Source organism: Phyllostomus hastatus, unplaced genomic scaffold, assembly GCF_019186645.2.
Source record: "Phyllostomus hastatus isolate PE091 unplaced genomic scaffold, TTU_PhHast_1.1 phas_contig_159, whole genome shotgun sequence".
Taxonomy (NCBI): Eukaryota; Metazoa; Chordata; class Mammalia; order Chiroptera; family Phyllostomidae; genus Phyllostomus; species Phyllostomus hastatus.
Window position 1 is genome coordinate 28,564,893 of NW_025333640.1, and position 27,339 is coordinate 28,592,231.

At 46.3% G+C, this 27,339-nt stretch overlaps 1 protein-coding gene across 6 annotated transcripts in view; it reads left to right on the forward strand.

Moving 5' to 3' along the window:
- Positions 1-27,339, forward strand: part of INPP4B (inositol polyphosphate-4-phosphatase type II B) — a 520,158-nt gene that overhangs the window by 160,777 nt on the left and 332,042 nt on the right. For 4 of the 6 annotated variants that reach the window (XM_045830758.1, XM_045830757.1, XM_045830760.1 and 1 more), the window contains exon 1: positions 1,274-1,376. The exons of 1 other annotated variant lie outside the window; for it this stretch is intronic. The gene's annotated coding sequence lies outside the window, so the exon portion shown is untranslated. Of the gene's footprint in view, positions 1-1,273; positions 1,377-27,339 lie in introns of those variants that run through there. One more of the 6 variants, XM_045830761.1, reaches the window with a different exon arrangement.

Below are 27,339 nucleotides of genomic sequence, written 5' to 3' on the forward strand. Positions count from 1 at the left end.
TGTGCAGTGGTATTTTACATGTTAATAGGCTGTTAATTTTTGTGTGTCTTTCCCTAATAATGTCATCTTTCTGTAGCTCTTAGGAGCTAATTTTGTCCCAGCAACTTTTATTTCTACTTTTTTCTTTTTGAGTTTGCTACATATTTATTGTAAAACCTGGATATGGCAGATGGTTCATGATGCCACATAAGAAAGACTTTTTTCCAATTACGTTTCCATCAGGCGAGCATCCCTGCTGTGCTGGGAATAAACGGTTATGGCATCGCTATGAAATTGATATTCTCTCTTCCAGAAGGCTGTAGAATTGAAGAAACACTGGTCAGAATGATCCTTCACCTTTTCCAAATGTAAGGTCAAAATTGAGATAAATAATGGAAAATTCTGTAGTCTTCCCTTTCCTTTTTGCCATCCAGTTGCCATCTAGAATTTACGAGACGCAGGGACAGAATTTGTGTGTGTGTGTACTGTCCCTTGCAATGAAAAAAATGCTTTCTTTTTCGTGCCCATATACAGACTAAATACGTAGGTGATATATTTAAATAATTTATGAATTTGCTATCTCATTCACTTAAAAAAGCTAAGGTAAATATCACAACACTTTATTTTTAAATAAATTTTTAAGTTCTAGTTTCAGCAGAACAGTGACATTTGAAAAGGTCAAGACCACTGGCCTATAAGTATTAATAATCCTTTTGCAATTACCATAGTAAATTACTCTTTATGCTTGTAAAATGTTTCCCGGAGTCACTGGATTTTCAACTACTGAGAAGCTCAAAAATAACTATTTGATATTTTTTTCTATCTGAGAAGCAGCTCTGCCTCAATCCTAAGTAGTTCTGAGTTGTGTATTAAAGTCCATCCCATCAAGTAATATCATCTTTATAACTATTACTTATATCGGTTATTATCTAGCAAGATTATGAGCATTCCTCCTGCTCTAAATGTATCAATGATGGGAAAGAGACCATTGTTTTTTGAGAGTTGTCACATTTGAGTATTTCTGGAAAAATACAGTAAGTGGCTAGTTCTCATTAACTTCTTTGGGACACTTGAAACTTCACATGACACTGAGGAGACGGAGAAAGGAGGTGACGACTGATGGTGGCAGTGGAGTCCGGGGTCTCAGTCTTTCCTTGGTTTCCTCATCTGGTTATCGCTTCAGCGTTTCTAAACCCCGTTTTCATATGAGAGGAAAACGGGGCGAGGCCCCATGAGTCAGCCGATTTCCGGGGGAGTCTAGCACTCAGGTGGAGGTGTGGCGGACTTCGGACCCAGGCGGGTCACCGGCAGGGAGAAGGTGCAGTCTCACCAGGTAAGGTTGGACTGGGAACCAACCGGAAAATGAAAGAAAGAACTTGAGAAAAACAACTTCTTTGGTAAGATCAGACTGCTCTTTCTCCCCATGCTTTATGATTCTATCCAACAGCAAAGAGAAAAAGAAAAAGGGGAGGGGGAAAAGGATAATCAAGACTAAACTGAAATCAGAGGCAGTGGATGCAGAGGAAAAAGCCTTTAGCCTGAGCTCGCAGGCTCTCCCCCACTAGCTGGAACTGGACTCCTTTAATGGAAGCTTTGTCTCTCTTTAAGCTTTCAATGGCTACTAACCAATTTCCTGGAGTATCTTTTTTGGAAACACGGTTGTTTTAGGGAAGCAGTGTCTTGAGTAAATTTGTGTTTTAATTGCGAGAAGGTAGAGTATCTGAATTAGAAATGTTTTTTTCTCCCTTCTCAGGAGCGTAAAGAAATAAATGGTCATAATGAAAAACCTCCCTTAGAGTATGTAATGAGCTGTGGTCCAAGAAGAGTTCAGAACTGTGATTGCTTGGCTGTGGTAATTGAAGATAAGCGCCGTGTTTCTATAAGGGATGAGTCTTTTTATGTCTGTTTTTCCCAATGGGATTGCATGTATTTCACCGTTACAGGTATCGGAAATAAGGAAAAATATTTAGTGAGAATGAAATTACTTATTTCAGCCTATATTCACTCAGCCTTTTAACGTGTTACTAAAATGAAGAGATCTTTCTCGTTCGTTGTATATTTTCCGTGGGGAAAGTGAGCACCCTGCCTCCCCCAGCCTTGTCTTCTCCCTTTAGGGAGAGGCTGGAGGGGGGCATTCCAGGCCCCCCCACACCTCTCGGCACCAGGAGTGACCCGCTGGGAGATGCCTAGTTGTAGTTACAGCCGGTGAGCAGCGTCTTCTGCCCGGCCCGCATTGCCTGTCGAGGCTGACTTGTGCGTGGTGGGTTGAGCCATGATGGGTCTTCCGCTCAGTCTCAGAGCTGACCTTGGTTTTGCTGTGGTTTACGGATTCGAATGTGGTCCCAGGGGGACGCTCTTCTCCAACGTAGTTGTTCAGGATGCAACACTTTTGCCAACTTATGTAGGGAAGTAAAACCTAAAACTCTACTTCTGCCTGCTCTTCAAATAGGCTGAGAGACCTGGTATGAATCAAATGACTCACACCATATCCTTTCTATCAAACTTACATATAAATGTTTGAATGTGCAGGATCAGATACCGGATCTGTAAAATGACGGCATTGCAGTGGGTGACCGCTGAGGTCCTCTGGGCTCTGACAGTCAGTCGGGTGACTGTGGAAAGCCCTAGGGGTGGGGACATGGTCCTTACTTCTTTGTAAAGGCCAATGCAACCCAGAAATAAAAAGGGAACTTATTCTTTTACATTTTTATGAGTTGCTCGTAATTTTGCACGTAAGTCTGACTGCACACTATGAAACTGACTGTTAGAGAAATTTGCCTTCTTTTTAGTCCCTCGGAAAGTCTCAACAGACACAGAGGTTCACCTCGGCTGTAGAAACTTCCGAACTTAGGTTTGGGTTTCAGTCCCGGTTCTGCCCCTTACTGGCGTTGCAACGCTGCCCAAGTGGCACGTTCTCTTCAAACTCAGTTTCTTCGTGGGACAGGCAGTCCTTCCTACGAGTTCTGTCTCTGCCCCGGACCGCCGACTGACTCCTCCTGCCGCCCGCTCAGTCTCACAGACAGGCACGTCCTTTCCTCACACCCCTCCAGCCCCTTCCCCTCCAGCGAGCGGAAAATCATTTCCATTCTTCTTCGTATTATTTCTCCACCTGCTCTCCTTGTCTCCATGTCGACAGCCATTACCCCGGTTGAGATTATTATGACAACGTGCCTGCAATAATGCAACAGCTCCTTCACAGGCACGGATGCCTTCTGTAGCTTTCATTTTTAGCCCCTCATTTTGTATCCGGTCCTCGCTGCCAGTTTAATCTTCTTCAGGCTCAGCTCCTGTAATTTTTCTTCTTAAAAGTCTTTAAATAGCCTTCTCCGTGGACTGAATAGAGGCCAGGCTGAAAGTGCATCTCACACGTGGTGTGCCCTGGTGGGTCTAATACTAGGTCGGCTGGGCTGTGACCATCAGTACATTTTCTCTGGTATTTCCTCATTTTTAACTTCAGGTTTTGCATTTTGGGAAAGATACCGGAAAGTGAGGTTCTGACCTTCTCAATCCATCACATTAGAAGGCCTATGATGTCGATTTTGTTCCATGAGTGAAAAGGTAACACTGATCACTTGGCGAAGATGGTGTGTGCTGGGTTTCTCCATTGAGAGGTTTACTGTATTTCTATGTGCAGAACAAAGATCTTGTGGGGAAATAATTTGAGAGTATTTAAGTATCTTGTTATTTATCACACCTTCACCACTGATTTTGGCATCCATTGACAATTCTTACTGGAAACATTTAATACTGTGGTGTTTGCTAAATGGCGATTTTTGAATTTCAATCCTTCCTTAATCTACAGATACTAGTTGGAAATTTATAGTAAGGGAAAGTTTACTCTATTTATTCATTCGTCCATTCATTTGTTCATTAATTTTTTATATTAATATGAACAAATGAATTCTTATTTTATTTCCTGGGTTCTAATCTATCACAAACATTATTTCGTTGTCCATTTTTCTCAGATTTGGCCTGTGTGACTCGCCTGCAAGTTGGCTTTGCATCTTTTTAGCATGGGCCCCGCCCCCACACACCCCCCTTAAGCACTTTTGTATTTTCTGGCGCCACTAGGTTTCGGGCTGTGCTTGTGCTGTCCCTGCCCCAGTGGTTCCTCCAAGAACTCACAGTTTTCTTTTACCAGAGTGTGGTATTTAGAATACCAGGGTTTGGGCATTAGGTCCGGTGGTCCTGGGGTATCACGGTGCCTCACGAGTAGTCTGGAAAGTTGTCAAGATCAGGGAAAACAAAGACTGAGAACCTGCGTCTATTAAAGGAGACCAGGGACACGGAAGAACTGAATGCAAAGTGTGATTTTGAATTGGATCCTGCCCGAGGGAACGGAGAATGGTGGGACGGTTGGAGAATTTGAGTGAGTTCTGTAGATCTGTATTATATTATCTATATTATATTACGTTACATTATAATGTTACATATTGTGTATGCTATATTACATATTATAATTTTATACATATTTATCTTCCTGTCATGGTCAAGTCAAAATAACATGACCAACCACATTGTAACTGATCCTGGAAAAAAATTTCAGGTCTCTGCAACTGAAGAAACCGATCTGAGTTAGGGGCCAGATAATTCAGAAAGGAGATGAAAATGTGCTTGGTGTTCTAACTTTACCACTTAGGAATTTCGAAATGAATTATTGTGTACACCTAAACGACGCAATCAATCTTTTTCTGATGGACCTTGGCGTCGTCTCTGTGCTTCCAGCGTGACCTGTATGTAACTCAGCAGTCGGCATATTTGCACCTACATTTCCAAACATCTGAAACTCTCCTTGGGACACATTTCTCGAAGTGAGGCTGGTTAAATCGTTTACGGTGCAGCCATGAGCAGCGTGAAGTCATTAAAAATTACGGTCCAGACCAGCCTTTGGCAGACTGCGGCCTCTGGGCCGGTCGCCCCTGCATCTGCACGAGGCCCTGTCTGAGGATGCTCGCGTCTGACAGTGCCCAGACCGGGCCGAGGGAGGACCACGTGGCTCCCGGAGCCTGAAATACTTACTATCTGGCCCTTTACGGAAAAAGTTTCCCAGCCTCGGTATAGATTATTCACCTGCAGGTGACAATATTGTTTAGTGAAAAAGACAAATTTTAGTACATGAACTGTAATATAAATGGACATATGTACAAAATGAAAGGTCCTATTTACTTAAAATTGTATATGGATGGATAGATTTTGCAAGGTTGTTCACCCAAGTGCTTAAGTACATATATTTTTTTACATTTTTGCTTATAATTTTCTGCATACCTTGTTATTTCTTAAAAGGTTGTATAGATTTTGTTTTCATGTTTTTGCCTCAAGTTAGCTAGTCAGTGCCATTCTGTATAGAATGGCTAGACCTTCTATTCAGTTTCCTACACCCAGAACTCTAGTGACACGAACCTGGCAATGGTCACAGGAGACTTGGGATGACAGGTTTTCACTGCTATGTGGGGTGACCGTCCATCATGGTCAGCTGGGGGCAGTCAGTGCTGGTTCTCAGCAACTGGGACTTCAAGGCCACCATCACTGTGTTATTCGCTGAACTCCGTGGCAGTTCTTCTCAGCCTCCTGAGCTGCTCTGCATCCTTCAAGTGTTGACGTGCCGCTGGGTTCTGTCCGCGGCCTGCCCCTTCTCAGTGTCTTCCCTCTCCCGGAACCTCTTCCCAACTCCCACGGTTGGGTTTACACCCGCGTGCCGATGACTTCCGAATCTGTGCCTCTAACTTCCAAAGCAGCGCCTCCTGCGCATTTGTAAGATATCTAAAATCAAACCTCATCCGGGTGCTGTTCTTGACACGTCCTCTCCCCGCCCCCTCTACCCCTCCAGTCATCAAAATCCCTGGCAGTTTAACCCCCTAACTATGTCACATGGGTCCCCGTTCTTCCTACCCTGGTCCTAGTTAAGGTTCCCTCGTTTTTGCCTCGTTCACTCGGTGCTTTCATGTTACCAGCCAGACTGCACTCAGAAAAACCAGCCTTAAATGCCAACCTGAAAACAACACAGATGGTCCCCAGTCGCCCTCTCTTTGAAATCTCTGCAGGAGACCTCGCATTGCCTGGGGATGCCTTTCAGCGTGTGGTCCAGGAACAACCTGCGTCAGACACTCCCAGGTTACACAGTGAAAAGGCAAAATTAACAAATGTGAAGCCCACACTCTGGCCTCCGTCACACAGGTACTGGGTCAGAGTGTGTGGACAGAGCCCTAGAGATTTCTGTTCTTACCCCCACCAGGCTGTTTTCGGGGGCCCTAATGTTTGAGAACCACTGGGCCGGGCCTCTGGCGATACACGTGCTTTGTTCCCATGGGTGCGTGAGAGCGTCCGAAGCCTTTCTTGGTCTGGGTCTTCCGAACTCCCCCTGTTTCATTGCTTGCCCTTTCCGGACTAAAACTTCAGATTCCACTAATATAAATTCCTGTTCCTTTCTGCTTATACCTGGCTGTTTAGCTTCCACTTACCTTTTCCATTTCCTCTGAGATACCTCTGCCCCTTACTTCACCTGGCCCACTTAAGCCCTCATCAGGTATCCTTATCTGCACACCTGGCTGGCATCCCCAGGACTCACTGTGCACATGGGTGGGTGTCCCCAGGGTGCTATTACCGAGCTTGGTCAGCATGTCTGGCGCACAGTTAAAAGTCCATAAAGGTTTGGCAAATTGAGCTAATAATAGACATATGAAGCCTTGTAGAATATATACGTGTTTAGATTCTATCTATTTTCTTTTGTGGTGTAAAAATTTCACCACAAAATTTTGGAACTGCCTCTTATTTAGCTCATGATTTGGTGGGCTGGCAGTTTGGTCTGGGGTCAGCCAGGGAGTTCTTCTGTGCTACAGCTGGGGTCGCTCACAGGCTGTAGCTGCCGGTTGGCTTGGTGGCTCTGCTCCCGGGACTGGCTGATGTTGGCTGGAGCAAGGGTGGCCACTGTGCGGTGACTCCCTTGTCACGCAGAGGGCTAGACCCACAGGGCCTGGGGCTTGTTCAGATGGGGGTGGCAGCGTCTGATAGAGAGAGAAAGAGAGGGAGAAGGAGGTGGGGGGGGAAGAGAAAAAGCTTTGAGGCTTATTCTCAGAAACGGCACAGTGTCGTTTCTGCCACTTTCCATTAGCCAAAGCCAGTTGCTACACTAACCCCCATTCGAGGATGAGCAGAGACTCCACGTTTTTTTTTTACTGGAGGCGCTACAAAGTGTTATGGCCTTTTTTTGTACTCTAATGTACATTTTTGGGTCTAATGTATGTGAATTTATAATTGTCATGTATGGTATAACTATAAACTGGATTCTGATTTGTTACCACGATCACCGCTCTTGCCTTATGAATGTCATTATTTCATCTCATCTTCAAACCATTCCATTGCCAAATGTTACTGTTTCTTTTCCACCTCTGTCACCTAACGCCTCTTCAATTGGCCTATCCTGAAGTGCCCTTTGTACCTGTCCACGCGCAGTACACACAAGCGTGCAGCATTTAGGTAATTACTTGGACCTGGGCAAGTCTTAAACTGAAGCCGACATTCCCATACACAGCAAACTGCAGACCCTGAGCAGGACAGTGGACACTGTCGCCAGTAGGAAGACCTACCACTCGCATATCCTCGATTTTTACCTTTCATTTTCAACTTCACTGCTGTACAAAAAAAAAAATGGACAGCCTCCAGCTTTCATTCTGTCATATCAGTTGACCTATTTTCTGTTTTGAAAGCGATATCCATCTTTCTGCCTACTTGTGGGGCTCTTCACTGCTCAGAAAGAGCTTTTTTTAAAGGGCAAAGCTGTCTAAGGTCAAGTCCGCTGCCCTCTTTACTGGTGAGGTGAGTTCTGCTTTGACTCTGTGCCCCTGCTCCGTACCCCAGCGTTCGTTACTACGGTCCTCCCCTCCTTATTCTCATTGCCACGGTTAGTCTGGGAACTTGAACCTCATTGGCATTGGATTTCATTTCCTCACCAGACCTTAGAAGGAACTCTAGCAATATCTAATATTTGCAAATAACACGAGGAGAGAGGATGGCCTGGGAATTACTAAGCAGGCTCTTGACATTTCTACCGCTGCACTCTTTTGGGGGGCGGCGAGAGGGAGGCTTATTGCCTTTCTAATTTTCCTCCTCATGGATTCTGAATTAAACTCTTGGCAACCTCTAATATTTTTCTTTAACACAAAGGTGGATTTATGCAAACAGTTGGGAACTGGCAGTGTGGTTCACAGAAGCATCAGAATTTCCTTCTCACTTTCAAGGTGCCTTGGTGACCAGTGCTTCTCTGTCCCTGGTCTCATTGAAGTGTGGCACCCAAGCTGGTCATTCACCCGGGGAAAAAGTCCTCGCATTTGCTTTGTGACCTGGGATACATGGGATGTAAGTGTGTGTTACAAAACTCAATGCATACAGCTGCTACTTCTGATAGTGTGGTGCAGGGAGAGATGGGGTTTAGCTGCTGGTAATGAGAATTTGATGTGACTGGAAATTGAACAGTGGCATCTTTTTATTGAAGGTGCTGAGCCCTATAACAATCACTCTGCGGCAGAAGTGATTGTTTTTCACATTACTTTTCAACTATAAAACCTTTCGGAGCCTCATAAGAAAATCCCTGTCCTTGTTCAAGCAACACAAAACTTGGAAACTTTTTCCCCCCAGCCATCTAAAGTAAAATCATGCAGGAGATTCTCCCTACTCTCTTCTTTAATGATCTGTCTCAGTTTTCTCTATGTCAAAGGTCATTTTTTCCCTCTTTCTAGGTCAGCACTGTCTGATAGAATCTCACTTTCGTTTCCCCACTCCCCCTGTGAGGATCTAAAGGAAAAAGGGGAGGGAGGGAGGGAAGGAGGGAGGGAGAGAAAGAGGGAGAGAGATGTAGATATGATGTTGGGGGACTTGAAATGTGCGTAGAAGCTTTTTGAAAAAAAAAAAGATGTTATTTAAACTCCAGTTAGAATCTTTATTACAATATACCTATAAATAGACATTGCAGTCATTACAGATCTTTCAAAGAACCAAAAATTCTCAGATCAGATGTTTGAATTAAAGTTAAGAGAAAACATTCCATTTCTTGCTCCATTTATAAATCACCTTCAGAAAGTTGAGCAAGTCATAGAATCTTTCTCCTTCCATTTTTAAAAAAATTTATAAAATGGGCATCTACTCAAGTGAAATAATTTTGTGAATTGATTTCTGCTTCAAAAGTATATTTTCATTTCCTCTCAAGTCTCTTTTTTTAAGCAGTACTATATTTTATTCTTCCCTGCCAGAGAATGTATCTAGAAAATCAGTGAATAGAAAATTTTTAAATTGTTACTTTTTGGTTTTCCAGCACATTTGATAAAAAATAAGTCCTAATCTCCTACCAATTTATGACTTATGTCATCAGTGAGTTTAGCTCTAACATTGTGAAGATCTAACATTGTGGAGATAGGTATTCTGTTAAATTAAAGTGTGGTCCAATGAGATATTTTGGGGGGAATTTATAATGCTGGTTTGGCAATTATTTTCTGCAGAGAAACAGAAAGTATTAAAAGGGTCACTTCAGTTATCACCAAAATGACAGTCCAGGTTTTATCATCCTGTGTGAAACTGACTTTGTAACAATCAATACTAGTGTTTTCGAGCTTTTAGGATTAAGAAGTATCTTAAGTTCCTCAGCCAGGGCTGGTTGCCTTTTGTCCCTGCACCCTCACAGCTACAGAAGGGGAGAGGGGACCAGGTCAGACTGGTCATTCTCATGGGGACCTGGGTGTGCTTAGAAAAGGCTATGGCCAATGAGTCTTTCCAGAGATGTCTCACCAACCAAAGGCCTCTGGGGCTGAGGATTAGATCCTGTTGAAACACTTTACTTCTGTGGCGAACGCAATAGAGGAAGCATTGCTCGGTAAACCCCGTTTTGGGAAAGGAGAGGAGCAATATTTATTTGTTTCTGTGTGCTTCCTGCTGCTTCTCTGATAGGATGTCTGGACACGTGATGAGGCCTTAAAGAGCCCGGTCCTGGCCCGCTGCTCAGGGGGCTCCAGGCAGGTCGGGTGGACAGAGCCACAGCTGCCCCGACCCTGTGGCAGGCTGTTGAAGCATCTACAGCCCTGGCTGTGAGCTAAATGCAACTTCATAACTCAAAACCTTTTCAACATATAACATAGGAAGAAGAGCAAGTAACAGGAGAAGGTAACTCAACAGCTTATTTTTCTCATTATTTGTAGCATACTCTTGCCAAAATCTTCAATTTATGCACTGAGAATTTATAGTGTTTTAATGTCAAGTCTGGGTAAGCTAGTGCCATGATTAATACAAGTGTTATGTTATCATGGGTTTTTCTGTAAAGGGCTGTGACTGAAAGTTGGAATATGTCTAGAAGTGCAGGTGGCACTCTAGAATTAAATCACAGTATTGATAAAACTGATGCGTATGATTTTAAATCCTCTTCGCAGGTTGCTTTTAATAGGACATCTTTGCTGTTTTATGCTTTTGGAAGATTATATATGATTACCCACAAAAAATGAGAGGTGAACGCTCCATCTTAAATCTTGGTTCATTAAATACAAGAGACACATTTGAAATGACATTAACAAATTCTCCGGCCACAAAAATGAAACAAACAAAAGCAGAACAGAGAAATAAAATGGCAGCAGCACAACCACGGTCTGATACCTCAGCTTCTCTCGGCTTTTCACACGTGCACTGCCATGGCCTTTCTATCAAACTTACTGCAAACTACTTTGCTCATCGTCCACTAAAAATAAGAAGCACTGTCACAACTCTGGGTGCGTTGCCCCTTGAGCGGATGCACCAGCTGCAGACATTCTAGAGCTGCGTTGACTGGAGCCGATGCCTGTGCACCAGTGTTCGTCATATCCCTGGCCTCCGTCCTTCTCTCCTTCGGGCATCACGCAGAAGCTGGGCTTCTCACACCTTTGCAGATGGGTGGGACTCTCTACCCACCTCTAGCTAATGAGCAGGGAGAGGAAGTGATTGGCGTTATTCCTGGCTGAGGCTGGGAAACTGCCCTCTTGGTCTCCCAGTCTCTCATCACCTGGAAATCAAAGAGATTTGCTCCCGTCCCAGCAGCTTCCAGAAGTTGAGACTTCTTTAGCCTAGTTTCTACATAGAGCAAATTCTCCACCCCGCCCTCCCCAACACCCACTGATTATACACCAGGTTGGAAAACAAGCCGTTCTCGTGGTGATCCGCTGAGATTTCCGAGTAAATCTGTTGACAGCCGCATAACATAGCTGACTTTGAGTGATTTCTATGGGTTGGTGAACTTTCTCCCTTTTAGACCTCCTATTTAAGCCTATTAGTAATAACTGTTTCTGAAAGAAACCCCATTCCCTCCTCACCTTTAAGTTCTCATCTTTCTTCTTTTCCTATTTTCTGCTGCCAAAACCAGGTTGTGGTGAGTGTACTATTTGGACCGCGATGATGACATTTGGCAGATCAAGAGGGTGTGAGGAAGGGGGTGCAGGGCAAATGAACGCCAGGAACCCAGAGGGCAGAGCAGCGTCTGGCTGGACTTCCAGCCACAACAGACAAAATAGGCCACGGGCACTCCGAATGCACAGGCTGGACTCGGAATCTGGGGTCAAGGTTGTGAGGAGGGCTCGGACAGAGGAAGGAGGCCAGAATTAGAGGCTGTGGGGCTCTTCCAGAGGTGTGGGATGACAGGTGCGTGTAGAATTCAGAAGGAAAGACTGGGATCTGCATTTTAGGGTTGAAAATGGCAAGTCCGGTTGTCTTGGCTGGTGCCAGGGGTGGGTGTCGAGAGCCTGCCCAGGAAGGCGAGCCCAGGGGCAGGGGAACTGGGAGCTGGGGTCCGGCACTCAGTCCCGGGCTGCTGAGCTCCAAGCACAGAGCTTAGAAACACGGTGCCCTGCCCCTGGACTGCCTGTCTGGAGTCTCCTGTGGCTCTGGGGGCAGGACCAGGTCTCGGAGGGGAAGCAAGCTCAGCCTGCACTGATGGTAGCCTTCACAGTCGTGGGCCGCCCTGACACCGCCGGCCGGCCTGGTTTTGGGCTCTCAATTCCGTTTTGTATTTAGTACGGAATAGAAGTTTCCTCGATTCCACCTTCCGTTTCATCGCAGATACCGCCTTTCACTACCTCTGCAGTTTATTCTTCTGTTTATCAGACACCCATAAGGACTCCCCAGGATTTTTGGGTTTGCCATGACCACATCTGTAACGGGCTTTGTGATGCCGCGTGGGGTGGCAAGGAGGACACCCGGAAGGTGTGCGCACAACCCTGTGTCCCTACCCTGTGTGTCCCTGACAGCAGCCTCTGTCTGTCACCACCAACAGGTCACGTGACCTCCCTGGCTCAGTTTCCTCCTGGGCGGAGGCCGTGGGGTTTCCGTGCGTCTGTGGGAGGTGGGGGTGGTGGACTGGGTGAACTTCAAGGCCTGCGCATCTCCTCAGTTCTGTGAAGTAATTCTCTGCGGCGAGTCTGACTTCCACAGAAGTTCCATTTCTGGGAACTAAAGGAGTTTGACACATTCCTCCTCTTCGCCTCTTACCAGTCAAGGTTGATCATGACGCCTGGGCCTAAATTCAGCTCTGATGTTTATCCATTCTTTCTTTTCTCCTCTCCATGCTTCTTCCTCCCAGTTTCCTGCCAACAGCCTCCCTGCCCCCACCCCGCCCCCACTGGCTCTGTGGGCACAGCGAGTACTTCTGAGGGCGCCCCTCCTGCACCCCACACCCCTCCCAGCAGCCGCTTTGAATGCTCCCTCCACGGAGCGACGGACCCTGTGAACATCCCGCTTGGGCCGATCGCTGAGACTGGCAGCTGGGCCCGAGGGTCACAGCAGGGCAGTGCTGAGCAGCGGCTTTGTGCCGTTTCTGTTTTAGGACATCAGAAGAGAGAAGACAGAGCCCCTTCTCTGTCTTCTCTTCCCCGGCCTGAATCTTTGGGGACAGCGACAGATCAAGTTGCCCAGGTGTCCGCTTAGATGATCAAAGCCGCCACCTGTACGATGCATGCACCTCCTCAGGCCCTTGTCTTTTTACCATAATGGCCAAATTTGTCTTTCTTACTCAGTGGAAGTAAAACTGTCTCAGGTGGTAGAAAACATTTCCTCTAGACCACGCAGAGCAAGAAATCTCCACCTGCATATTCTGGCCTCTTCTCTAAGTTAAGTTGCCGCTGGCTGAGCTCTTGGTCTTTCTCCCTGCGACTCAGGACGCCTGTCCTCCCTGTGCGACCCGTTTGGGCCAATGGTACCGGCTTTCGTCCCAGGCTCCAAGTCTTAGTTTCTTCCTTAGTACTTTTTCCCACTTTATCCCTTATGCCCAGCCAGACAAACAGTTCTCACCCTTTTCCCAAATTGCCTCTAATATTTGCCTTTTTTAAAAAAAAAGATTTTTATTTATTTAGTTTTAGAGACGGGGGGAAGGGAGGGATAAAGACAGGGAGAGAAACATCCATGTGTGGTTGCTCCTTGTGTGCCTCCTACTGGGGACCTGGCCTGCAACCCAGGCATGTGCCCTGACTGGGAATCGAACTGGCAACCGTTTGGTTTGTAAACCAGCACTCAATCCACTGAGCCACACCAGCCAGGGCTGTCTTTTTCTTCTATTTCAACTACCATCATCTTAATCCGCATCCTCATTGAAACACTAATAGCTCTTTCCCCGCTTACACCCATTTTGAACTCCCGTCCGGAGTCAGGGACCCCAGCAATGGCCCGTCTCAGTGACGCAGGGGTGCTGTGTGTGCTGCTGCCCCTCCTCGGTGGCAGGGGGGACAGGGCATGCTGGGGCCAGTTTCTTGGTCTTGCTGGTGTGGAAAGAGGAGACCCCCCTGGGTGTTGTCCAGGACTTGGCTTTGACCATGTGTGGTAGAGTGGACAGAGCCTTCCCGTGGCTGCCCGAGGTCCTGGCTCCAGGTCACAGCTGTGGCGCTGAGCCTGTAAGACGAGGAGGCAAGGACCCTCCGTTTCTTTACCTACTAATGAAGACGTTTAAATTGGTTCCATCCCCACGATCCGGCCTGGGTGTCCCCAGAGGTCACCCACAGCTAAGAGCTCTCACTGAAGAGGAAGAAAGTGAAGCGACGTATTTTCTGCCTGTAGGCGGAAATGTGGGAATGCCTTGTAACATTTTTTGTTTCCCAGCCAGCCTCAGGGTCCTCACCCTATTAAAGTCGGCTCCGGAGACTGTGTGCATCAACTTTAGAATGCTCGTGTCCAATTAGGGAGGATCTAATCAATACAGGGATAGACGGCAGTGTGACCAAGTCACATGAATTCTCCCCCTTATCTTTCAGGCTCGTCTGTCCAACACCCTCCCCCTCCCCCGCCCCCGGCAACCACCACCTTTACAAATATGCTTACCGGCGCTCACTGGGACTGCTGAACTACCTTTCTGACTACGAGATGGTGGCCATATTGTGTCAGCCTCCAGCTTGTCCTTCACACTGTGCCAGAATGTCGCCTAAAGGCCCTGCTCTACTCTGAGGGCCCGGGGACCTTCTGTAGGCTCCCTTCCCACCTGCTCTGCCGACAGATACCTTTGGGCTTGGTATGGCCAGTACCTGCCCTGAAGCCTAATATTTGGATTCTTTGTGGCTTTTATTTGTCATCTTCCTCAGCTGGAGGTGTTGAGTCCTCCTCAGTTACATGTGGTGCTGCCAGGGTGGGGACAGTCTTTCTGACCCCGGTGCCCCCACCAGGACCCCAACATAGCTGCAGTTGTTTTCAGAAGAGCACTAGGGATTCCCAGGCAAAGAGGCAAGGGCGGGGCTTTCCAGGTGGAGGGAACAGCATCTGCTGAGGCTCAGAGGCAGGAGAGGACAGGGTACGTTTAAGGCGTCGTTTTGCAAACTCCTCAGGACGGCGAGGCTTGGTTATAAATAGGGTCCTCATCATGATGCAGCACACATATAATTGAAAAAAAAAGTTCTGACAAATAACACTCTGATGTGTTTCTCTTCTCCCATTTCATTAAAATAAAATGCTGATCTCGACCAACGAAATTGTTTTCACACTTCACTAAAATCCATTAGTGAGGTTGAAAGTACAGCAGCGCTGGCTTCAGGTCTGGACGGGACGGAGCGCAGGGTGTGAGGAGCAGTTTGGTGCAAGATGAGACTGTGCGGAAAAGCAAGCAAAACAAATCTTGCAACACGTCTTTTCCTCTGGTTCAGCTTGCTTATTTGCCTAAAAGCCTCGGAAAACCACCAAAGGGTTTAAACGGGGTACTTGGGACGTGGGACCTGAGCAGGTTTGCATAATATTCTGGCTGCAAACTGATTTGAGGGAGTCAAGAGTGGGGAGAAAAAACAGTTAAAGGTTTTTTGTTTTTTTGTTTTTTTAAAAAATCTTCGGTGGAGAGATGATAGAAATCAGACTAGAAGGTGGTGGAGGAGATGGAGGAATGGATACTTTGAAGCTACGAAATGGAGAGAGTTTGTAGGTCTTACTGATGGTGGTGGATCCAGATTGGTACATGGGCAGAAGAGGTCAAGGGCGAATGGGTTTCTAGCCGGTGGAATTAGGCTGATGGTGCATCCTTTCAGTGGGATGGGGAGACTCGTAGGGAATCAGGTGGTGGGTGCGTCTTGGTCTGGCCTTTTCCAGAAGCGGACAGCGAGACAGGTGGAAGCACAAGTGGTTTGTTTGGGCGCCGATCCAGGGGAACCCTGGTGGGCACATGAGGAAGTGAGACAGAGGGAAGGCAGGCCATGAGAGGTGCATTTCTGAGGAATTTGCTGTGGCATCTAAGGGCTTCTGCCTGTTGGGGAGCTCTAGAAGCTGGATGGAGCATTGGCCTCAGAGTTACCCCTGCTGAAGGAAAAGGAGCTGAGATGCTTCTGCCCAGCTCCTCTCTTGTTCGTCATCAGCCCACTAGTGGGCTTCGATCCCCAGCATTTCCTGCTTGCCGTGTGCGGAAGGCCTTCAGGCAAGGCGCTCAGGGCTGGGTGCTCGAAGTCGGGGAGACGGGTGGGGCACAGGCAGCAGCCTCTGCCACGAGGTGGTAGGTGGAGGCCACCATCGGAACTTAGGTCTAACTTTCAGACAAGCAAATAGAGACATCACGTTGGATATTTGGGTCTAGACTTGGGGAGAGGGAGGAGACCTGGAGTCATCCAGGTAGAGGTGCTAACCACAGAAGTGGCTGATACTGTCTGTTGGAAAGACAGGGAAGACTGTCCCTCAGCCCCGAGGAAGCCCAACGTTCCTTGGTCCGATGGGGAAGAGGGAGACTGAAAAGAAAACTGAGAGGAATTCTAGAAAAATGGAGTAGACACAAGGAGAGTCTATGCCCTGAAAACCAGGGGAAAGATAACGCTCAGGGAAGGAAGGAGAGCTCTGTGCTCTCCATTGCTCCTCAGAGGACCAGAAATGTCCCTTGCATCATGGAGATTTCTGGTCTCTATAGCAACCACTATTTTGGTGGAGCAATGGAGCTAGACACTGGAGACCACACAGTGGTCGTGAGCGTGGACTCTAGAGCCGGACACGTCCTGTGTCCCCACACCTGTCCTGCTAATGAGTAGCTGTGTGATCTTGGGCAAGTAACTCACCCTCGCCGAGTCTTAGTTTCCTCGTCTCTAAAGCAGAGATAACAATTGTTCCTACCTCATAGATTACTGAGATATGAAGAACGAAGCGATAAGATGCTTACAGTAGTGCCTGACAGATGGGAAACATTAAACAAATGGTAGCAGTTGTTTTATTTGTTATATTCTGTTTATTTCTCCAAGGGTCAACGTAGTCCCTTCTCTAAATCCTCTCTAGCCCATGGTGTCGTATGTTCCAAGAAGGCTCCTAGTGTTTGGTAGCACATGGTGCCGACCAGAGTCTCAAAAGCCGGTCTCATCACCAGCCTGCTGTGGGAACCCCGTTTCTCCGACACCGTGCTGATCGGGGCAAGTTTCCAGTTAATATCTTCATTTTTCTCCCCAAAGACTCCAGTTTTCAAGGAGAAACACAAAAGAAAAAAATCACTAATACAATGTTAATGTACTTTATAAATGTCAGTTCCTCTATTTATTACTTTGTGAGGGAATTCAGCCTTGCTGCTTGCAGTGTGGACCTCAGACAAATAGCCCCCAGGAGCTGGCTAGAAATGCAGAATCCCAGGTTCTGCCCCAGACCCACTCATCAGGATCTGCAGTTTGGCAGATTTCTGGGTGATTCGCACGCAGCCCCACACTCAGGCAGCCTGCCTTCAAGAGCTTATAGCATTGCACATGCTTGGTGCTTTTTGCCACAAGCATTCCCCCCCCAAATAGGTTCCTCACCCAAATTCTGTAAGAGCGATTTCAGAGTACTTGCCACAACTTCCCTTTGACTTCATGGTAGAAACCCCATGACCTGGTTGGCCAACGCTGAGTCAGTCACCACCCCTCTGAAACAGGCACCCCGCAGTGGGTTATCATCCGCTCCTGGTTCAGAACCAGGCCAGGGATTTCAACAGGCCAGGGACTTCAGCTGTCTATTATTGCATCTGCATTCGCATGAACCTGCACGGGACTTTAAGTAAAACCCCAGCATCAGCGAGGGTATTCCTTTCCTCAAAAGTAAATAACATTGGCCTGTATCACTATCCCATGCCCCAGGAAGGTCATCTGCATGTGACCGATGCCCTCCGGGCCACTCTGACCTTCTGCTTCAACTGAGTTGAATTAGTTGGTTTAGTCTGAGGATCGGCATGCCAGTCTTCCCATGCTGCACTTCCACCTATTTCAATGTGGAAACAGAGCTCAGCGCTTTCCAGATCACCAAATAAACAGAAATGCCCTCCCAAGACCCTTGTGTCTGGGACAAGTTACAACAGGCCTGAGGAGTGGGGAAGGAATTACACCACTTCACCGCTTCCTGCCTTGTCTCTCCATCCTCCCCTCCTCCCTCCCTCTCCCTTCCGTGTAGCAGCAGTAAAGGGAAACACGGAAGGAAAACCCCAGTAATTCCTTTCACTTTGTATGGCACTGGACTTTAGTACTTAGGCTTCCTCTGGAACCCAGACTCTGCTGAAGCTTTGAAAAGTCTACTTGCGACCTGGCTGGTGTAGCTCAGTGGATTGAGCATGGGCTGTGAACCAAAGTGTCTCAGGTTCGATTCCCAGTCAGGGCACATGCCTGGGTTGCAGGCCATGACCCCCAGCAACTGCACATTGATGTTTCTCTCTCTCTCTCTTTATCTCCCTCCCTTCCCTCTCTAAAAAATAAATAAATAAAATCTTAAAAAAAAAAGAAAAGAAAAGTCTACTTGCCAGGCCTGGCCATCAAAAGTGGGGTCCATGTCCTCAGACATTCTGGGTGCAGTGCGGGGGATGAGGGCTCACCCACAGACGCTGGCTGAGCGACCAGAAAGCAACACACATCCACTGTGGGGAGAGGAGCCTCTTCCTCCCTGTTCCTACTCTTTCTCATTCTTCGGGTGGGACAGTGGCTGGTTTGTGTTGTCACTTACTGTTTGGGACAAAGCACCGAATGTGCCAGGCACGCTGCTTGGTTTCCACACATCGACTCTTTCATACTTATGACCCTGTTGGCAAGATGAGTGCTATTATTACTTGACACGTGAACTGACTGGGATAGTGGAATTTATGTGCTTTAGCCTTAGTAATGGAGCCAGGTAATTTCTTTGCATCTCCATCTCCCCAGCCCCACCGTGGGCTTCTGTGAAAGCAAGAGCCGCATTGCTGGCATCGGTGGGTTTGGTGCCCGGTCCTCCAGCACTCGGTGGGCCCCTCATTGTTCGGATTGAATGGACACTTCAAAGCACAAGGGGTGAGAGCAAAACCTGGCTTCTCGGCCATGGGATCAAAAATTCATGGAGCTGCATGCACTTATTTTTCATGATAGAAGTGAGAGATCAAGAGATAGGGGAGAAAAAGCTTGAAAAGGGCTGTCCTGGGGAAAGTTCCCTTATCTCTGAGAATTTTGCCTCTCCTCCCTCCAAGGCATTAAAATAAAGAATGAGGTCTGGCTGCCCTCTGGAGCCACACCTCACCCAGGATTACGAGCATTCTGGTTTGCTCATTTCGAGTTCACAGACCTTAATTATGGACCACATAGCATGAATCATCCTGTCTGTTTCTACAGAGAATACCAATTTGTCTTCCGGACTGTGCGACGAAGCAAACCTCCCTTCTGCTGCAGCAGAAAAAAGTGGGGAAGAAAGCGCCTCGTCGTGGGGAGGGTTTCCCGCTGATACAGTCACAGCCTGACCCGTGACCACCACTCGGGGTCCTGGCTCTCCTGCTGGGTGCTTTCAATCAGAGGCAGTGGCTCTGCCATTGTGTCACCTTGGACAAGTCATTTACCCCCTAGGAACCCCAGTCACTTAATTTTAGGCAAAATTCAGAGAGTGAGGATTCAGCATCCTGCTAGGACAGGCTCGTATATGGCTGGCGGGCTTTTACAAGGCCCCTTTCCCCTTTGCCTGCTGCATTGGACTATTGCCTTACCTGTTCACAGACACGGAAACCACAGCATCAGCGACACCTCATCTACCTGGAATTTTAATCGTTCTGAAACCTCAGAGGCTGTGGGACAAAGCCAGGAAAAGCAGTTTGCAGGAAGTGCACCAGTGAAGCTGCTAGACCAGCCAGGCCCCAGGCCTTCAGTGCGGTGCCTGGCATCCCTAGTTCAACTCACCAGGGTACCCCTCAGATCTCTACGACGCCCACGTCTAACCATCAGGGGCATGAGTTCTTTTCCAAGCCACAGTCAAATTAGAATTGGTTGAGGGGCTAGAACAAGGAGCCGGCACCTTCCCTCCCTCCCACTTTATATGTTTGCAAAATACAACCACCCTGGAGTAGGGATGGAACAAGGGCCCTTTGTCATCGGGATTCACATACACCACCTCCCACAGCTAACTCCTTCCTGTGCCTCCTGCTTGGCTTTTTGGGTGCTGCATCCCCTCCCCTCTTTGGCTGTGCCTGTATCTTTGACTCCAACATGGGGTCAGACCCGTTGATGGAGGTCCACTTTAGTTTATTCTCTAAATTTGAGATCACCCTCCTACATTGACCTGCTCCCCGCCCCCCCAAGAACGTGACTTGCAGCCACCACGCTCTGGTGAGCACGGGCTCCTACCCAACCCACAGTGCCAGGCTCGCAGGGCTCGGCACCGGCTGCACAGCCACGGGGCAGGGAGACCGAATCACCAGCACGGCGAGGGCGGTGAGCACAGGAGGAGAGAGAAGAATTGTGAAGAGACAGGCAGGAGAACAAAGGACCAGCTTGGATTGTGGTATGCGATTTGAGGTCATCGAAAGAACTCTGGATGAGAACGTGGGAGACCCAGGGGGTCACCGTTTAGGTCCCTGTTGTTCAGTCACATCATTCCTGTCTTGACACTAGTGTCCCTGTCTGTAACCGAGAACCAGGCAAGCTCTTGCATCCTGTTTAATTCTGACATGCTCTGGTTTTAAGGGCAGTAGCGAGTCTGCATTTCTGAGGAGCTCCCAGACATGAGGTTATTATAACTCGACATAATAAATATTTACAATGATGGCCATCGCAGAAAATTACATTATGCCCCATGCACTTTTAAGGAAGGTCTTACAAAGTTTAATACGTTTTAGAATGATTTTCTGTCGGAGTGTTAAATGAGAAAAGTATGTGCTGTGTTTGGGGCTCGGAAAGGTAACCCCTCTGTTATGCTGAAAGTTTCAAGGATTCTGTAGAATGAAGCTTTAGTGTATCTCTAAAGCATCCGATCAGAATAACTGCGCCATACCAAAGCATCTGCCAATTCTAGGGACATTTTTCAAATTAAACAATTAAGATGGGTTTTTAGGGAGGCAATAGGGTTTGCTTTCCCCAGTCACATGCACTTTCAAGTTAACGTGTTAACCCGTGTAATGTTGTTTTTTCTCTTCGAGGCAGGGCCATCCGAGTTAGCCTCTTCTGCTAATTTATGTATGGATCTTATCAATTATACTTCCAGAAGTAGACATTTTCTTTGATGACATTTTTTGGCTTCTCTGTAGATATTTATATTCTTTGAAATGTTCTGGCTCTTGTCCCCTTCCTGACGGAAAAGCTTAAAACGCTCAGATTGCTACTCTCCAGTTCCACTCATTGGCCAGCAAGCTCATGACTCTGTCGGGGTTCGCCCGTGAAGGGAACAGTGCTCTGTAGTGACAGGTACTTGGCGACTTGGCTCTTCTGCCATCGAAACTTCCTGAGGAGACCCCTTGACAGCCACTGGAGAGGTGTTCAAGCGATGTGTTTACCTTCCAAAGCTGTTCCTTCGGGCGTCTCCCCAAGTTCACCATTGACCTGAGTCTGAGTCTGTTTTCCCCTTAGCTTATATCTCTGCCTGAGAACACAGAAAGATTTTAGTCTTTTTCTCAGTCTTTAAGCGTTCAGGCTCTCAAATAAAACATAGTGGTGATAAGTGCATGAGACGGAGCTGTTGTTATCTGAATTTTGCAGAGCCAATGATTTATTATGGGCTCCCCAAATATTTTAGTCTCAGAAAAAAGGGCCAGATATGATATATCACATTCCAAATTGGTCTCCAAATTTGTTCTCCACAGATATGGAAATATTTACAGTCAGAAGTGGGGAGGAAGTATTTCAATGTATATAATTAGAAATGGTATTTTTCTTTCAAGAAAGGCAAAAGCAGCCTTTTTCTGCCAGCCGGGCTTTGAGTCTCGCCCAGCATGCTGTGTCCCTGCAGCTAAGTGACTCAGCCCTCATGGTTTCCGGTTTTCCTGAGGTGTAACATGGGGGTGAGCCCGGTGACCTCCAATAGCCCATCTGGCTCTTTCCCTCTTTGACGTGCCAGTGATCCACAGGGTGAAGGTCCCTTTGGTTTTGCTAAGTGTTGCCAATGGGGTTGTACAAAGCTACTGCAGAGCGTTGGAGGCACCGGTAACTAGTTAGTGTTTCTCTGTTGCCCAGGCACTCTGTTGCTAAGGGGACGGGGCCTCAGCCGCTGAAGGGTCCTCGGGTACATCTGGGAGATCCCCAAGCCTTGGAGGCAGGGGTAGAGCATACTCACTATGTAGACAGATGGTTTTTATTAAAAAGGGTCTGGCTAGCATTCTCAGACTTCTAAGACTCTGGAGATATTATTTGCACAATATTGATTTGGAGATAGCTCTTGAATGCACAGGAAGCAACTGCTCAGCGTTATGAACTTATGCACTCTTCTGGTTGCCTTGGCAAGAAAAGGACAAAAAAAAAAGCAACAGGATCAGGAAGAGGGAAATAAAGAACATGTATATTGCTATATTATGGGAACTATACAGAGAATAAAATGGTGATTTTGAATAATCGTGAATGAAACAAACAGATGCTCGAAATACTAAGTTGACCAAAATGATATGTAATATAATTTTAATTTTGGAAAAGAGCATATAATATTAATGGTGTTTGCATCTGCATGGTAAAATTAAGGTGATTTCTATGGTCTTCATATTTATCTGTAGTATCTTAATATTATTTACACAGTATGTACAATTTTTATAAACTGGAAATGAAATGCTTTGGGAGTTCAGCACTGGCCTTGACTGCTTCTGTGTCCTCAAGGGTGTGCATTTCCAAGGTGCAGTGCCCAGGCTGAATGGTGTGGCCTTAGTTTTGGAATTCGCAAAACATGTAAAAACTTTAAGGCATCATCTGAGAATTCCCACATTCCTAGCTAACAGTATAGGTTAAAAGTGTATTACTAAACAACTTGTAAGCACTTCCACCTTTACTACCTAGTAGGACTCTTCGAACGTCACTGTGACAACATAACAGTACAATTCCCTGCTCACCAGTGGCGCATTATCTGCCATCTGCCATGGTGTCACCTCCCAGGTTTCTCAGTTTGGCACTTATGCCCTGGTCCCATGGACGCCATTGGTAGTATTTCACCCTATCAGATAAACATTAGATGCAAGGAAGACAACTGATTCTGAAAAGTGAATGTCTCAGTCATTTTTCCTGAAATTTACATCCCGAATTATTTGAACAACAGGCCACTTTGTGTCTCTCTGTTAGATCTGATATCTCTCGTTCTTTGCACAGACGATGAAATAGTATGTGAAGACGAATGCAGCTGAGGGCAGAGGAAGCTCTCTGAGGACTAAAGGATGGATAAGTCCCGTTACGGGCTTGCCTTTCCGCCAGAGCTGGGGGCCACGGTAGACTTACAGTATCTTCTTGACCTCTCTTTCTCTTTGATTATCAGGCGGATTGGCTGAGTTTCTTCTCTGTTGCTTAGTACTTACTCAGTGACCTTGAGTTACTCAGTTATCTTCTTTGTGTCTCATTTCCCTTGTCCTTAGATTGGGGATAACAGGACTGCCTACCTTCTAGGATTGATGAGAGTGTTAGGCAAGTTCTCAACTATAGACTGCTCAGGATCCTAACTGGTGCAAAATAAGTGCTTAGCCCATATTAGCTATCATCATCATCATCATCATCATCATCATCATCATCATGTATAAAACTGCTGCACTACCACTACATTGAGTCTTTACCTCACTGTGTCTTGAATGAACATAGGTTCTGTTTCCTTGATATACTGGATTGTAATATTGCATACCCATAACACTTTGGGCATCAATACAGATACATTTCTAGAAGCCAATAATTTCTGAGTTATTTTCTATACACCAATATAGTCAGGGACCTGAGACTTAACTACAGATTGGTATAAGTAATACATGTGACTGAAAAAGCTCCCACAAATCCTGGAACGTAACCCTAAAATCCATTTGATTGTGTTTTCCAGTGTCCATGTAAAATTTATTCAGTAGGAGAAATTTTTCCTCCATTACTGGATGAAAACATCAATAAGTTCATTACTCTTGGGTAATAGAAAGTCCCAAGGTCACTTTATTCCAAAATACAGTCTTGTTTCAGAAAATGGGCTGTCTAGTCCAATACACGGGTCAACGCTCAGTCTCCGTTTGGTCCCCTCCTCCAGTGGAGGCACAGATCAGAGGGCCGCCTACCTGCGGGAGTCTGGGGGTCTGACCCGCCCCCTTTCTCTTCACCCTGGCCTCTGCTCCTCTCCTTCCCTCTCTGAGTCAAAGTAGGGCGGGAAAGAGGACTAGAGGGGCATGTAGATTGTTCTTTCTTAAGTGATGATATAATCTACTTTGTTCTTCCTTGTCCTAGTTGGGGTGTTTAAAAGATTTTTTTTCTCCCATGGATGCTTCCATAGGTTCTTTGGAAGATCTCCTTTGATGGCGGTTTTTGTGACTCGGGAGAAAGCTTCCAAGCTGTCCTATCCAGCTGTGGCGGCCCACTCCGCCTGGGGTTTTGTGGTGGGCCCCTCCACGTGGCCTTTCTCCAGTGTCTTTCTCCTGTCTTCTTCCCAGTGGGTTTCCACATCTGGTCCACAGAAAACACGTGTACGTTTGTTCTGAAGAACTTCGAGAACCAGGTTTATTCCAACACAATAGTAATGCTCTGGATGTGCTGCCAGATCGGTCAGTCATTGCACACACACACACACACACACACACACACACACACCCCTTGCACTAGTCACACATAAACACTCTGAGCACACCCCTTGAGAGCCCCTCGCTGGGCTTCAGTGATGGGTACAACTTTCTCAAACTTCCGCAGAGACTTTCTCAAACTTCCGCAGAGACTTTCTCCACCACGTTTCACTTCTTCCTCGCTTTAGACCCTCACGTGGAGTGGGGGCTGCAACAGCCGTGCTGCGGGGGCTCGGGGTGTTTCCTGGGCTTCCTCCTGGTGGCCACTCCCACACTTTCCTTTGCTGCCTATTATCTTTAGCATCTTGGCATCTCATTTGCAATCCGGTTTAACATCCATTTTTAATGGATAGGTAGTACTTTTGTAGGGTTTACAAATGTTTCAGAAGTGTTTCTAGAATTTTATAGAACATACAATCTTTCAAGATTCCAACTTAAAAATAGGCAGGGCTACCTAAAAGCTCATGCAATTTAAACTGTGGGGAATAATTGAAGATTTATAGTGGAAAAAGGCCCTGCAATGTAGGAGAGCAAACGTAATGAAGCATCAGCAAGAGAATTTTTCTTTCTTTCTTTCTTTCTTTCTTTCTTTCTTTCTTTCTTTCTTTCTTTCTTTCTTTCTTTCTTTCTTTCTTTCTCTCTCTCTCTTTCTCTCTTTTCTTTCTTTCTTTCTTTCTTTCTTTCTTTCTTTCTCTCTCTCTCTCTCTCTCTCTTTCTTTCAAATGCTGACACTGCAATTGAATTCTAAGATTAAGAAAAAAAAACACAACACTTGTATTACAATGAATTAAATGACCTTTTAACTACATTGTTTGAAGTTTCACTAATGGATTTAGCTCCATCAGAAAGAAAAGTTCCATTTCATTTCTGCCTATCACCCAAAAATATCACAGATTATAAGGCTAAAGGGGAATTAATCGTGTGACAGTGGAAATGAGTTTGCATAAAATTCATTTACTTGAAAATAGGAGCGCTCACATGGACCCAATTTGCAGTTAGCCGAGAATTGGTGATGGTAGCAGAGTCAAATCGGAGAACAGAGTGCGCCTCAGAACGGAACTGGAAACGGCGGTCACGTGGGTATTCAAGTGGGAGGGCGGAACTCGGGAGCCAGGGCAATGACAGCTTTCCTGTTGGGGTTCTACACTTAAGTGCAGGCATCTTACACATCAACTGGTCAGTGTCAACAAGGTGCACTTGGGATTGTGCCCACACATCCATACTTTGAGAAATGAGCTTCCACTCCCCGGCAATGTGATTTTTAGACCCAGGAAGTATGATATTTCCAGAGGGTTTTCTTTTTTTTTTTTTTTTTGCCATGATAATGAGAAAGATACTGTTTTGAACATGTAAAATATGCATTTTTCCTTTTCTCTGAACATCTGCTACCTTTTTATTACACAATTAAACCAATTGATACTCATTGTGAACAAGGAGGATTTACAGTGTTTACTCTGTGTAAAAGATGAATTCATTCAGTGAGTTTTCGTTGGTATACACAGTGTCTTATTTTATCAGAATTACATGTATTAGAAAAAAATCTAGCTATTACTGATCTGGAAAAGTGGCTTTATTGGTTTATAATATTTCTAATTTGAGAGGGAAATGAGCTTCATAGGAAATTATTTATTAAAGAGACAAGCATCCAAAAGCTATATAGCCCTAGAAGTCCAATTCATTTGTAACCCAAGGAGGGAAAAGCATTTCAAAAAATTTAACTCTTTAATGTTTGACTCCAGAGTGCTAAATCAAGTTTCAGGTACCAGTCTAAACAGTTGCTTCAGGAGTATTAGGCAAAGGCAAGTAAGATTATTTCAAGGTTAGTAGAAACTGAAATAAAACTAACATCTGCTGGTTTTCCTTGTTAGATAGTTTTCACATATGAAGTCATCTCATTTTCTGACAAAGAATGCTACATTTTTTTTATAATGGGGAAGAAAGATTTTGGTTATTCTTCCAGTGAAGGTCTAATCAGGCGGTGAAAACCACACTGTAATTTGGACACAGTTTCCTGGGAAGAAGCACCAACTCTAACCGAGGACTGGGGAAACCGATAGGAACGTAGTGGCTACAAGGAGCAATCGCTTCCCCTCCAGCTGAGACAGAGTGCCCGGGGAGGGTTTCCTCCCGCCTGCCCCCAAGCCGGAAGTCCAGATCTTGTTGGAACAGGCGAAGCCATGGTGACAAGATGGCAGAGAAGTTGCCATGGTGCCATGCTGGCCAAACTTGCTGGCAATGTGCTCTCTGGGTCTTGCGGGGAAGTCAGCTTCTATTTACAGGGCAGCGTATGCCCAGAGGCACTCTGGCCCCAGCCACGTGAGAGCTACGCCAGGGGAAGCTTCTGGGTGGTGAGTGATGCTGGCCTTGTGTTCTTCAGGCACTGGATCCCGGAGACACAGCCAGGTAGGCCATTCCCAGGCACCTGTGCCACAGGAGCCGGACCCTGGGGACGCCTCGTGCACTGTGTGTCTCTACGCTCCCCCATTCCCTCACTCCCTCACTTCCTCCTCCTCTCCCTCCCTCCGAAGGAATTGTGTAGATTCCTTAGACATGGTGTTCCTTGGAATCTCCTTCACTCTGTGATGCCTGCACCAGTACAGTGTGGGCATTCCTGTGCACCCTGCTACCTCAAAGGATCCCAAAGAGGGCGCTCTGCACAGGTCTCCGTTTTCAGTTTCCCCAGCATAGCTGGAGGGAAAGACGGGGTCAAGGGCTTTAAACATTAAAAAAAAAATCTTATTTTTCCCAACTTTTTTGTTTATGCTCAGGTCTTTTTTATAAAACAAAAGTTCAAGGCTATTGTGGCTTTTGGTATTGTCCTGAAAACTTTCCCTCTGAGACCACATAATTCTCTAAGCCCTCCTATTAAATATATTATGATTCCTGTGTTCCTTTCAGTCTTAATGATTCTCCTTGATCACAAATTCTACATTTCCATCATTCCATGAAAATCCGAGTCACTGGAGAGAACCCAT